The 12,218-nt window shown below is 35.8% G+C and overlaps 1 protein-coding gene across 2 annotated transcripts in view; it reads right to left on the bottom strand.

Annotated features, from left to right (window-relative positions):
* unc13ba (unc-13 homolog Ba (C. elegans)) overlaps positions 1-12,218 on the bottom strand; it is a 178,016-nt gene that overhangs the window by 126,217 nt on the left and 39,581 nt on the right. The gene's annotated exons all lie outside the window — the stretch shown is intronic.

Here is a 12,218-nt window from a genome sequence, read left to right as displayed (position 1 = left end):
CGAAGCATAGATGCTCTTGACTATTCTGGAGGTCATTAATAATATAATAACACTAATACTTAAATGGTTAAGGCGTTTTAGAATGACTAAAACAACATTTTCAATGTTTTACAATGCACTCAGCCTGCTAGTTTGTCCATTCACATAATTTTATCGTCACATTATCTCTTTTAACAAAATTACATGACCCTTTTTAATTGCATGCTGGAATTTGATCGGTAAAAGTGTTTCCATCGTAGTTTATGCGCATCTTTTCGTATTGAATAAAAGGTTTATCCTAGTCAATTATGCACATACCTTTTTTTATGCTCATTTTCAAAATTGATGCGCATATTGCTGTTTCCATCAACTGATTTTTTATGCGCAAATCCAAAATGTCCAATTTGATTAACCTTAGGGAGACACGGTGGCGCAGTAGGTAGTGCAATCGCCTCACAGAAAGAAGGTAGCTGGTTTGAGCCTCGGCTGGGTTACTTGGCATTTCTGTGTGGAAATTCCAGGTGCTCCGGTTTCCCCAACAAGTCCAAAGACACGCGGTGCAGGTGAATTGGGTAGGCAAAATTTTCAGTAGTGTGTGTGAATAAGAGTGTATGGGTGTTTCCCAGTGATGGGTTGCAGCTGGAAGGGTATCTGCTGCGTAAAACATTTGCTGGATAAGTTGGTGGTTTATTCCGCTGTGTTGACCCCTTATTAATAAAGGGACTAAGCCAAAAAGAAAATGAATGGATGAATGATTAACATTGTAATTCCAAAGTTGAATGAATTTGAAAAATAGAGTACACGTCCCAAGGCCCACTGTCACATGGTCTACAGTTCCAGACAGCCCTACTATTTACTGTCATTACATTAAAAAGGACATTTCAGGACATTTAAAAAAATTACAAAAACTTCTTACAACTTAAAAACAACATGATGAGTACATTTAAATTTTAAGTTTAACAAATTAACTCTACATTGTTCCTAAATTCCACTGTATTTGCTTAAAAAAGCCCTGCATTTCTACCTGGCATTAAAATACATATATCAAATGTATAAAACATAAAAAAGCAACAATATTTCATATTTTCAGATGTTAGAGGCAACAGCAGCAAGGAACAAAAACTCTCCAACTGAATCATATGGAGCAAAAAAAACTTGTAAGAAACAAGGGCCAGTCAGGGGACCAGTTCTCCTCTGACCAAATGGAAAAGAGGCAGGGCTGCAGTCTGAAAGATGTTGGTGGCATTGAGAAGATTGCATTCATAAACATGAGTATTTTAAAAAGTAAACCAATCAAATGCGTTTTCCAATACCTCTGTGTGTGATCAAAAAGCAGACAAATTTAAAAGATTGTAAACTCTTTTTACACTTGTAGCATCCTAGTGATCAGATGGATGAAAACATCTTAATACCAGGTGCAAACTGGTCCATAAAGTGTCCATTTTGGACTATACTTTAAGAATAAAAGTTTTATCTTCTCGGTTTTAATCAGAACAGCTCCTTATATTCACAAACATAATGTCAAGCTATTGAAAACTGCAGAGATTCCAAGAACCCAGACTAATTCTTAACAATCATATGCAATATAAAGACACAGTAATTATATTAAGAGGCGGGAGAAGAGGAGGGAGAATTAATAATAGGTCTCTCTGAACACTACGATCAGAACATCAAGTCTGTCAGACGTCCTGCTACCTCTATATATTTTACTTTTACTGTAAAATTCAGATTTGTCTTCCTTTTTGTAGTGATTCAGTCTTCAATAAGCTTCAACCTGGCAGCAAGCCATTAATTTTACCGTTCTATCAAACTCTCAATTTAGCAAACAAATGTAATTATTGAAATAAATTTAAATGATTAGTTCACCAGAAAAGGTCTGTTATTAAGTACTTACAGTTGTGTCATTCCAATTCCCTAACACCTTTGTTCATCTTCAGAACACAAATTAAGATATTTTAGATAAAATCCAAGAGCTCTATCTCCTCCTCTATAAACAGTAAGGCTGCATGATATTGGAAAAAAACTGACATCGAGATATTTTACTTTATGCAATAAATATTGCAATATTGTAGAATAAATTCTACAAACAAAATGAACAGCTCTATTAGGAAAGAATTTATATAATTTGACATTGATTAGAATGATTTTATAGAGTGTATAAATATAGTAAAAAAATTAAAATTATTGATGAAAACAGTAAAGCAAAAATATGAATAAAAAAACAACAGCATTTTTTTATGGGAGTCTATTAGTATTTAGGTACACAAATTAATCAAATGTAAAATAACAGTGTCGTTTTTATGTGTGTATTTATACAGTTGAAGTCAGAATTATTAGCCTACCTTTGATTTTTTTTCTTTTTTAAATGATGTTTAACAGAGCAAGGAAATTTTCATGTATGTATGTCATGTATGTCTGATAATATTTTTCCATCTGGAGAAAGTCTTCTTTGTTTTATTCCGGCAAGAATAAAAGCAGTTTTTAATTTTTAAAAATCTATTTTAAGGTCAAAATTATTAGCCTCTTTTGGATATATTTTTTTCAATAGTCTAACAAACCCTCATTAAAAAATAACTTGCCTAATTACCCTAACCTGCCAAGTTAACCTAATTAACTTGAAGTGTCTTAAAAATATCTAGTAAAATATTATTTACTGTCATCATGGAAAAGATAAAATAAATCAGTTATTAAAAATGAATTATTAAAACTATTATGTTTAGAAATGTGTTGAAAAAATCTCTCTCCTTTAAATAGAAATTTGGGGGGTGGGGGGGGAATAAACAGGGTGGCTTATAATTCAGGAGGGCTAATAATTCTAACTTCAACTGTCTATACTTAAAGAGCCCCTATTATGGGTTTTTGAAAATGACCTTCCATGCAGTGTCTAACACAGCACTAAGTGAATGAAAACATTAAGCTGAGGTTTTAACCTGAAAGTGCACTGTGATTAAAACTATTGATTCTTTAATGAAATAGTCAACTCAGAGTCAGGTAAATGAATTGAGTTGGGATCGGATCTTTTGATTAAACGTTTCGACGTCGATATTGTACATCACCAAATATGTGGTCCCGGATCCGGTCAAATGTGAATGTACTTTCCTTTTAGACTCGGACCAGTTTCTTTTTCCTTCGGATCATAACATGTAAGTGTAACTAAAATTGTTGCCTCGTTTTGTGTAGTTTGCAAAATATTTGTTTAATTGTGTATTACAATGGCTTTGCTCCATGTGGCTTGTAATCCCTTATCTATTAAAGATCATTGCTTGTACTTGTACTAGTGGCTATTCAAATATTGCATCCAAAACTACAAGCAGCGCGTATTTCTTGCTTTACTGATTTAAATGCATTTCTGAATTCTCGACCCACTGCTGTTTGTTGCTATGACCACCATCAGCTGTTCTTCACACGGGGCGTGGTTAATTTTCAAAATTGTTTAACTTTTGCCACTGTGTGGATTAAAACTGAATGTGTGTCGTTGTTATTACTTGGGGTTAAAGAGTAGAGTAATCTGCTGGTGTTTAACTGCATTTCTTTATTGCAATCCTGCATTTGGCTCTCATAGTTTCTGCTACTTCATAGCCGTGGTTGGCATTTCTCTCTTACACGCTGAACACAGTCAACCAATCACTACAGACTGGGTCGTTGGTCCAATCAGCACAGACTAGCTTCACTCTAACAAGGGGTTTGGGAACAAATAAATCATTGAATGAATCGTATGGTAGTCGTTGAGGTAATTATAGGCAAAAAATAAATGCACATTATAAGACAATGAAAGTGTTTTTGACCTTGAATGTATATCAGTCTGTTGTTGGAAACCCCCAAAACTAAATTATGACCTTTTATAATGCAAAATAGGGGCTATTTAAATACAATTAATCTTTCTTGAAGTTAAAAACATTATAATCTTGTGCATAAATGCTTTAAATGCTTACACAATCAGAGGCCTTAAAAGACACATACAATAAACCATGGTTCCTGGTCAACTATAATCTCACCTCAACATTGCAGATCCTGCTGTGTGACTAATGCAGATGCGCACATTGCGATATTAATGTTGAAACAATATATTGTGCAGCCCTAAGAGACATTCAAAGTCCACGAAAGCAACCAAAAACATTGTCAAAACATTTCATCAACCACTTTAACACTTTGTGCGACTGTAAAAACAACCTTGTACTGTACATCAATGTATTCTCTTCCTCGTCGGGTCATAAGGGTGCATGTTTATAACAGGGAATACAGCATACTGCCATTAGAGTCAGCAGTGCAACACACAGGTGTTGTATTGTCTGTAGTAAATGCGTACTGGCATCTGACGAGGCTGAAGAGAGGACATAGGCAAAGTCATTTTTTTTTTTTTTTGTTTCGGAGCTTTATATAATAACAGTTGAACCACTGAAATCGCATGGAATGTTTTGACAATGTTTTTGACAATGTTCGTTTTATAAAGAGCTCTCGAATTTCATCTAAAATATCTGAATTTGTGCTATGTTTCAACTGCATGATGATGAGTAATTAATTTAACAGAATTTTCATTTTTGGTGGAACCAATCCTTTAAAGCAGTTTAAGGTGAACTTACTTAATATTTATGTTATATTTATATTATATATTTAATATACAGCAATATTTTTTTAAAAAAATGTACCACAACCAAATACCAAAACACATTTGCAGCCAATCAGCGGTAAGGGGCATGTCTAGTAACTACAGTGGGAGATACCAAAAAAAGGCACATTTTTGTTGGGTTATGGGTCTGTTTGTTTTTTAATATTAACCTTGTTTGTCAAAAATTGCTTAGTGCACCTTATGCAGACTGCATAAATTTAGCCCCGATTTTAACTTGCCAATAGGTTTTGAGAAATCGCCAACAAATGTCTGAAATCATTGGCAAATTGGTGCTCATTCACATGAGTGACAGTCACACAGTATGAACTATCAAAGACGCGATCTCAAAGAATCGCAGATGACTCGCCGACGCTCGTGAGATACTTGGCATACTAAATATCTGGAGCTGTCAGCCATTCAGATCATGCCGTGTGAAATGAGTTCTGACTGAAAATAACATCAGCTTTTAGATACCAGCAGCCAATGAGTGTGCAGCATCCACTAGTATAGGTACCTGCAGGCCAGCAGGAGGTCGGGGGAGGAGATAAAAATGCTTCTCGGTCTATTTGCACCCAAGAAATGAAAAGAAAACTAGTGGACATTTCGCAGGAGTACCCGTGTCTGTTTGACTTATCATCTGAGCAATTCCACAACAAAGTTTACAGAGATTCTTCCTACTGTAAAATCATGCAGTGTGAAACCCCCTTTCGCCAATCTATCCTACAGTGTAAACAAAGCAGCGACGAAAAGCTACCCAAGTCATGCAGTGTAAAAAACACCTGTGACATGACTATTTTGAAAGTCATGCAGTCATTAAAGTGTCTTTGTTGAAGAGATTTGATGTAAAGTCAGGGGTTGACAGTTAACAGTCTAATGGCTGTCAACTTTTAAACCAACTTTTTAATGTTGATTTTTACAAAGAAAATGATCAAACCAATCATTACAGATAGACAAAAAAATGACAGAAACTAACTGATGTGAATTTTTCATATAGCACTAACATAACGGTAATATTCTAATTTCTGTGCAAAACAGAAAAGGTGTATATAATAAATAACATTTCTTGAAAACTTGTTTTTATTGGAGTATATGGACAGAGTGTGACTGACAGAAAGTGCGTCACATCTCACGTTTGTTTCCATAAGATTGAATTCAAAATCCTCTAAAACACCAAAACCTGAACAAGGTATCACATGGAGGTAAGAAGCCACTGAGGCATGTCTAAATCCAATTTTGCAAAGGTAGAACAGAAGTAGCCTTATCTGCTGTTTATGATCCTGTACATTTTGTTTAGCTATCAGTTCAGTAAGAGTCGTTCAGATATTTTTTCCAGAAGAATATAACCTCACTTTTGTTTAGCAAAGAAATATTAAATCAAACTGACATTCATTCATTCATTTCCCTTCAGCTTAGTCTCTTTTTCAGAAGTTGCCTCCTATTCCGACATATGTTTTACACAGCAGGTGCCCTGCCAGCCGCAACTCTGTGCTGGGAAACACCATACACACTTATTCACAAACACCCATACACTACAACCAATTTAGTTTGTTCAATTCACTAGCTTACTGCATGTCTTTGGACTGAGGGGGAAACCAGAGCACCTGGAGGAAACCTATGCAAACAGGGGAAGAACAGGCAAACTCCACACAAAAATGCCAACTGGTCCAGCCGGGACTCGAACCAGCGACCTTCTTGCTGTGAGGAAACAGTGCTAACTACAGAACCACCTGCCACCCCCAAACTGACATTTATAATACAATTAAAATCTTGAATAACTTCAGTTTTTTCTCCATTATTAAAGAATCAAAGAAACACCTAGGAAAAAGATGCAAAAACCCAAAGCAGATTCCTCTGTACAAATGTTTGGTTTAAAAAATGGTTTCACTGCCTGCTGAGCTCTTTCTGTGCCTGTAATCGCCATCTATTTGTCTTTTCTCTTTACTAGTCTAATTCCTGGCATGTGAGTTCAGCATGTGGCAGTTTAACCCTGATAGAGCAGATCAAAGCTAAACACTCATCCTCTTTACCCCCCCCCACCCCCCCCACCACACACACACACACACACACATAAAATTCTATTCAGCACTTACTCTACTAACACACAAAAAAGGAAAGCGCAAACACTTCTATATCTCTTTTAATAGCAAACTAAACATGAGTAAACAGTATACAGTTGAAGTCAGAATTATTAGCCCTGACGGCGCAATAGCCTAGTGGTTAGCGCGCCGACATATGGTGCAATAGCACGTCAGGGCGTCGCGAGTTCGAATCCCGGCTCGACGACATTTCCCTACCCCCCCTGTCTCTCTCTCCCAATTCGCTTCCTGTCTCAATACTGTCCTATCTAATAATAGAGGCAAAAAAGGCCGAAAATAAATCTTAAAAAAAAAAAAAGAATTATTAGCCCTCCTAAATCATTAGCCCCCCTGTATAGTTTTCCCAATTTCTGTTTAACAGAAAGATTTTTTAACACATTTCTAAACATAAGTTTTAATAACTCATTTTCTAATTACTGATTTCTTTTTAAAACTCAGTCCTTCTGGTAGTACCTAAAATAGCAAAGTCGAGTAAAGGAGGTCGAGCCTTCTCATTAATGGCTCCTAAACTCTGGAATAGCCTTCCTGATAATGTCCGAGGCTCAGACACACTCTTCCAATTCAAAACTAGATTAAAAACCTATCTTTTTAGTAAAGCATACAGTAAGGTCATCACTTAGCGGTATGATACATGAATGTGCTCGATGCAGGTTTCTGCATCTTGTTTATATAGACTATGAACAGCAGCTACACTAATTGTTCTCTTTATTCTCTATTTCCACCTGGGGATACTTATCCCAAGGCCCTCACACTATACAGCATCACTGATTTGATCCAAGACCAGCTATGAAATGATCCCAAGGTTTCCATATCCTGGACCAGGCCGTATCCTGAGAAGCTGCTGTGGTGTACATGGAGGAGTGGAGAGCATGAGACTGATTCCTGCGATGCATTAGGGACAGACGAGTCCAGGTCCCGCTTTCCAGCCTCCAGCGCCTAGACTGCAGCTCTGCACAAGTCTTTTGGCCAGAGGAGAAATGATCATGCCCAACTGAGCCTGGTTTCTCTCAAGGTTTTTTAATTCTTCACTTCCGCCAATTGGTGAAGTTTTTTCCTCGCCTCTGTCGTCACTGGCTTGCATGGTTCTGCATCTGTAGAGCTGTAGAGCTCTTCAGTGTTTGGACTCTTTGTAGTGATTATTAACCATGCTGAACTGTACTAAACTGAACTGAACTTAAACACTGAAAACTGAACTACACTGTTTCAATTTACTATGATCTTCTATGTGAAGCTGCTTTGACACAATCTACATTGTAAAAGCGCTATACAAATAAAGATTAATTTAATTGAATTGAATTTTATCTTTGCCATGATGACGGTAAATAATATTTTACTAGATATTTTTCAAGATGCTAGTATTCAGCTTAAAGTGTGATTTAAAGGGTTAACTAAGTTAATTATTAGGTTAACTGGGCAAGTTAGGGTAATTAGGCAAACCATTGTATACCAGTAATTTGTTCTGCAGACAATCAAAATGTATATATATTGCTTAAGAGGGCTAATAATATACTGACCTTAATATTATTTTATAATCAAATAATATTTTATATTTTTTTCTAGCCAAAATAAAACAATCACAACTTTCTCTAAAAGAAGAAAATATTATAGAAAAAATGCTCATAATGTTATACACCATGTTTGAAATATAAAAAAAATAAATCACAGGAGGGCTAATAATTTTGACTTCATATATGTATTATTTTACAGCTCCCTCATAAATAAAAGATAACCATCAATATTCAGCTTTGAAATAGAGTTGACATAAAAAAATACAATAAAACTATTTATTATAGTGCAGTCCATCATGATCTACATTACAATCCAGCTGCTATTAATCCTAATCTTGGCATTGCATAATCAGTTGGTATTGTACCTCTCCACAAAACCAGGATTTGTCCAGTGACGCAAACACTATTTTATTCGCATGACATGCATGTTTGTTTATTTGACAAAGGCAAGAATGTGTATTTTGAACAAAAAAAGTAATTATTGTGTCTGTGTCTGTTAAATTTTGATCTGAACACAAATGAATAAACATATAATTGATTTGTCCATGTGCAGTATAAAAAGCAGTTCTTGTAAGTTTCCCAAACATATCAGTGAATCAAAAATCATCTCCGTGTTCTCGGTCACACCAATACTCTATTTTGGGCAAGTAAGCCTCTTAAGACAGGGCAGATTTAGTCCATTTCAACTGATTTATTAAATTCTGCTATGACTACAGGTCCAACAACACAGAGAATATTTTTCTTCTCAATCAGTCTATCAAAAAATAATATTTTTTGACAGCTCTTTATTGCACAAGTAAAAAAAAAAACTTTTAAGTAATGCTAATTTTTCACATCTTATTTATATTTCCTTATATATTTTTTATACAATTTAATATGTGCACTGTATATAGATCTTCTATAAATAGAAACCAACCAGCCAAGCAGCCATTTCAGGAGATTTTAAAATCAATTATAAATTAGTAATAATATAAATATTATTAATAATTATATCCAATCACATGAAGTCATGCAGAGTTTCAGTTTTTAAACTACAATTGGAAACCATAAAATATTATAGAATTGGAAAACTTACTTTATGTTAGACACTACATTACCTCACAAAAGTCTTGTCGCCTATCCAAGTTTTAGGAACACCAAATATTAACTTGACTTCTAGCTGATCATTTGGTCTCAAAAGTGAAAGGCAAAGGCCTCTAGATTTCACTTATTTTGCCAAAAATGTAATATGATCATGCCTTTATTTTTAGTTATTCAATTAGGACAGTAAGGTCTGACTTTGCTTACACAAAGTCTTGTCACTTAAAAGAAGTAATGTACATCATCGAATATAAAGTCAAGATGCAGTGGAAAAAGAATTAATATTCTGTATGACTCCCATGAGCTTGAACAACTGCATCCATTCATCTCTGCAATGACTCAAATAAATTAACAAAGTCATCTGGAATGGCAAAGAAAGCGTTCTTGCTGGACTCCCAGAGTTCATCAGGATTCTTCATCTTACCCCAGGCAAGCTCAATAATGTTCATCTCTGGTGACTGGGCTGGCCAATCCTGGATCACCTTGACAGGAACTTTAATGAGTATGAGAAGAAGTGCTATCCTGCTGAAGAATTTACCCTCTCCTGTGGTTTGTAATGTAATGGGCAGCACAAATGTTTCGATACCTCAGGTTGTTGATGTTGCCATCTACTCTGCAGATCTCTTGCACGCCCCTATACTGAATGTAACCCCAAACCTTGATTTTACCTTCACCAAACTTGACGATTTCTGTGAGAATCTTGGGTCTATGCAGGTTCCAATAGGTCTTCTGCAGTATTTGTGATGATTGGGATGCAGTTCAGCAGTTGATTCATCTGAAAGTACACCTTCTGCCCCTGTCCAAATGATCAACTAGAAGTCAAATTATTATTTGTGGTTCTTACAACTGAAATCGACGACAAGACTTTTGTCAGGTAGTGCATTTTAAAAGTGTTCAACCTGAAAAAACACCTGAATGTAATCAATTATTGGAGACAACCCAGAAAAAGATGATCAATTAATTTAGCCCGTCATCTCTGGGAAGCATATTTAAACTGGCCATCTACTCACTGTGAACAGCACAGTCTAGCCACAACCACAAAAAAATGACAGCTGGGATTATTGCGTCCGCTCTAAAATATGATAGTGTGACAGTTCTCTGCATAAAGTGTCATACTAACAAGCCTCACATTTATTCATCTGAAACCTCCTGCTAGCTTCTGGCTATCAATAACTCCCTCCTTTTTTCAGTACACGAACGTTGCCCTTCTATCCACACAATACTGCTTCAATCCTATAGCGAATGTGTGCTATGTGTGTGTGGATTTTAACCTGTCGACCATTGGTAATAGCTCAGCAGCAGGAGGACAATAATCCAGGTACAGAGGATCTCCGTTGATCAGAACACACACACATACACACACACACACACACACACACCAACACACACACACACATACACACACAAAGCTGAGCCACTGGCCTAGAATCCAAACACACTGCACCTATAATTACATGAGGCTTTTCAGAATAGCATGGTAAAAGCCACATCGCTTTTGATTTTAGGTTAGACATAGATGGTCAAACAGAGTGGCTGATATTAAAGGGTTCCTATTGTGCTTTTAAACTTCATTCAGTGCATTAAAATACATTAAATGACAGTGGAGTAAAAACAAAATGTATTGACAAGGCTTTAAAACTCATGCAGATGTTTTGTTTTGGAAAGCGGGCAGGGAGCAGCACCTTATTTGCATTTAAAGAGACACATGAAACAAAGTGGTTTTGCTTTATCCAACAGGGTTGTAGTCTGCTAGGGCACCAAAAGTTTATTCATTTTTCAGCTTAGTTCCTTTATTTATCAAAGGTTGCCACAGCTGAATAAACCACCAACTTATCCAGCATATGTTTTAGACAGCAGATGCCCTTTCAGCTGCAACCTAGTACTGGGAAGCACTCATACAAATTCATTTACACATATACACTACGGCCAATTTAGCATATTTATTTTCACCTATACCTCATGTCTGGTGGGGGAATGTGGGGGAAACCAGAGCACCCGGAGGAAACCCACGTCAACACGGGGAGAACATGCAAATTCCACACAGAAACTGACCCAGTGACCTTCTTGAGGTGAGGTGACAGTGCTAACCACTACGCCACCCACACTAAAAGTTTCCAGACCGCATTATTTTTTATTTGAAAGACAACTGTTGTGAACACATTCAGGGTGATATTAAAGATATTAAAAATAATGTACCTGTGCAAAGACTAACTGTTTTTCTTTGTAAAACTTTAATGTATCATCAGAAGGCAATTAACTTAATTTTGATTTACCTCTATGTTATTTTTATTTTATTTTTTTAGTAAAACACTGAAGAGATATTTTGTTGAAGAAAAGTAAGTAATCTATATCTAGTATAGCCTGAGAATAATTAAATTAAGAGCACATTTTTATTTTTGTATAAATTATCCCTTTAATAAAAGTAAGGTTTTCATCTCTGGTGAACAGAAATGTTTTCTGAAGAACAAAAATGTGCATATTACAAGTTATATTGCTATAATATTATTAATAAATGGTCAAATTATCGTGAAACTGATACAAAAAAATATTTAACTTTGTTTTTGTAGTTCAGCTTTAAGATTTATAGTCATTTTTATTGAAATACGTATTGAATAAATACCTTTATATTGAAATTTAATATATAAAATTGTGGATATTAGGTGACACGGTGGCTCAGTGGTTAGTGATGTCACCTCACAGCAAGAAGGTTGCTGGTTCAAGTCCCGGCTGGGTCAGTTGGCATTTCTACGGAGTTTTCATTGTGCTCACATGGGTTTCCTCAAGGTTCTCCAGTTTCCCTCACAGTCCAAATATATGTGCCATAGTTAAATTGAATAAATTAATTGGCCGTAGTGTATGTGTGTGAATAAATGTGTATGGATGTTTCCCAGTACTGGGTTGCAGCTGGAAGGGCATCAACTGTGTAAAACATATGCTAGATAAGTTGTC

The sequence above is a fragment of the Danio rerio genome, chromosome 5 (genome assembly GCF_052040795.2).
Source record: "Danio rerio strain M-AB ecotype USA chromosome 5, GRCz13ab, whole genome shotgun sequence".
NCBI classification, from domain to species: Eukaryota; Metazoa; Chordata; class Actinopteri; order Cypriniformes; family Danionidae; genus Danio; species Danio rerio.
Note: the sequence above shows the minus strand (reverse complement) of the source record. Positions and strands in the feature narration are given on the sequence as shown.